General features: G+C 47.7%; 1 pseudogene; it reads left to right on the forward strand.

Moving 5' to 3' along the window:
- The first annotated feature begins 734 nt into the window (after positions 1–734).
- On the forward strand, positions 735–1,261 carry LOC102490421 (iron-sulfur cluster assembly 1 homolog, mitochondrial pseudogene; annotated as a pseudogene).
- Positions 1,262–2,653: the final 1,392 nt, after the last annotated feature.

Genomic DNA, 2,653 nt, shown 5'->3' on the forward strand with positions numbered 1-2,653 from the left:
ATTACCTGGGAAGCCTCTAAACTTCTCAGACCAAGGCAGTAACCCACGCCAAAGAGATTTCTCAAAATAACTCAAGCATCAGCAGTTGTGGCTGCTGTCCAGACAGCCAGTGCTCAGCCAAGGTTGAGAAGTACTGCCCCTCTTCTTTTAAAAAAAGAATTATTTGATTTCATTTTATTCATCATCATCATCATCATCATTTAATCTGACTAGAGGGAGATATGGGGGGTGAGGGGAGAGTGAGAAAGCAAACCACCAGGTTCAGGACTCAAACCACGGTCAGCCATGTGGGAGTCCAGTGCTATAACCACCATACCACCTGCTGGACCCCGTTGCTCCTCTTTTTATAAAACATTGCCAGAGAGGGGGAACAGCAGATGGCATAATGGCTGTCGCTGGACTCCCACATAGTTGACAGCAGTTCAAATCCTAGACCCAGCAGCTTAAACTCTCGCCGGGTACGTGTGTATGCCCAAAATCTCAAGAGGAGAATGGAGGAGAAGGGATTGTGGTGTGGCCATATTCCCACCCCACCCCACCCCCATCCCCCGAGGGAGGTGAGTTCTCACTTTCCCTCTGGTGAGCGTATGTGCCCTATAGCAAAAATCTCTTAAAAAAAAAAAAAAAAGGAAAAGGGCCAGAACTTGTGGCATCAATGCGCCGGCCATGCCCATGGAGAGAGGCTGAGGTGTGGGAGCTCCTGCCCAAGGTTCCAGGACGCCGGGACCGCGAAAATGTCAGCCTCGTTAGTCCAGGCCACTGTCCAGGCTGTGAGCAAGAGGAAGCTGCAGCCCACCAAAGCTGCCCTCACGCTGACACCTTCAGCAATAAACAAGATAAAATGCCTTCTTAAAGATAAACCTGAGCATGTAGCTGTGAAGGTTGGTGTCCAGACCAGGGGCTGCAGTGGCCTTTCTTATACTTTAGAATATACGAAGACAAAGGGAGATTCTGATGAAGACGTTGTTCAAGATAGAGTCAGAGTGTCCATCGAAAAGAAAGCACAGCTAACACTTTTAGGAACAGAAATGGACTATGTTGAAGACAAATGACCCAGTGAGTTTGTGTTCAATAACCCAGACATCCAAGGAACTTGTGGCTGTGGAGAAAGCTTTAATATTTGAAACCTCAGGACTCCTTTAGCCGGGAGCTCCAGGAAAGCTTGGTGAAGCCTTGGGACTCACTGAGGAAACCATGCAACCATCACGTGCTTAAGGTTTATAGTGTGTCTGCCTTGTGAGGAAAGTAAAGTGCTGCATTTTGAAGATGAAGCCAGGGTGTGAGGTTCCAGGAGAAGTGGTATTTATTTCCTCTGTAGAAGATAAGAAAATGGGAAGCCACTGCTTTTTGTATCATTACCTGTCCTGTAAAGAAAAAAAGTCAACCTGCATTTAGCTCTCTTGCACCCCTTTTGTTAGAACCTATTGTTCATTAAAGTTGCATTCGTAGAATGAGCTCAGGAAATGGTTGGAAAATAAATTAAGAATTATTTTATTTAACTTTATTTATACATTTTTAATTTGACCAGAGAGTGACAGAGTGAGAGAGAGAGGGAAAGTGAGAAACCAAGCCGCCAGGTCTGGGACTTGAACCACGGTTGGCTATGTGGGAGTCTGGCGCCCTTAACCACCATGCCACCTGCTGGCTTCCCCAAAGAAAAATTAAAAACAGACAAACAAAACTTTGTCAGAAGCTGTGTGCACTTGGAGAGTGGGAGGGGCTGAGAGAAAGTGAGAAAGCACCTCCCATGAGGGACAGACATGCCGCAGTCCCTTCTCCTCCATCTCTCTCCTGGGATTTTGGGCCCGCACACACTCACATTCAGCATATTCCTCAAGCCCACGTGCAGCTGGCCATGTGGGGTCCAACTCCTTAACCACCACACCACCAGTTGGCCCGAGATACACTGCTTTTAAAAAAGATCTTCACGGGGACCAGCAGATGGTGTAACAGTTACATCCTGGGATTTTGGGCCCGCACACACTCACATTCAGCATATTCCTCAAGCCCACGTGCAGCTGGCCATGTGGGGTCCAACTCCTTAACCACCACACCACCAGTTGGCCCGAGATACACTGCTTTTAAAAAAGATCTTCACGGGGACCAGCAGATGGTGTAACAGTTACATCACTGGACTCCCGTGTAGTCAGCTGCAGTTCAAGTTCCAGACCAAGTGGCTTAAAACTCACGATGGGTGTGTATGCGTGTGTGCCCAAAATGCCAAGAGGAGAATGGAGAAGGGATTGTGGTGTGGCCAGTTCCCCTGGGGGGTGATTTCTTGCTTTCTGTCTCTCTCTCCAGCAGTACAGATGCCCTAGTGCGCAAAAAAAAACGCAAAAAAAAAAAAAAAAAAAAAAAAAGCGACTTCACAGGGCCAGCAGATGGTATAGTGGTCACGTCGCTGGGCTCCCACACGGCTGACCACGGTTCAAGTCCCGGACTCAGTGGCTTGGAAATCATGCCAGGCACGTGTGCATGTGTGCACAAGATCCTGGGAGGAAAATGGAAAAGAGATTATGGCCATTCCCCCCTGGGGAAGGGGGTGATTTCTCACTTGCCCTTATTTCTCTCTCTCTCCAGTGGGCACACATGCTCTATGGCAAACACCTCTACTTAAAAACAAAAAACACTCCACATTTATCAGGTTTAAAAA

This window comes from Tupaia chinensis, unplaced genomic scaffold (assembly GCF_000334495.1).
Source record: "Tupaia chinensis unplaced genomic scaffold, TupChi_1.0 Scaffold000159_1, whole genome shotgun sequence".
NCBI classification, from domain to species: Eukaryota; Metazoa; Chordata; class Mammalia; order Scandentia; family Tupaiidae; genus Tupaia; species Tupaia belangeri.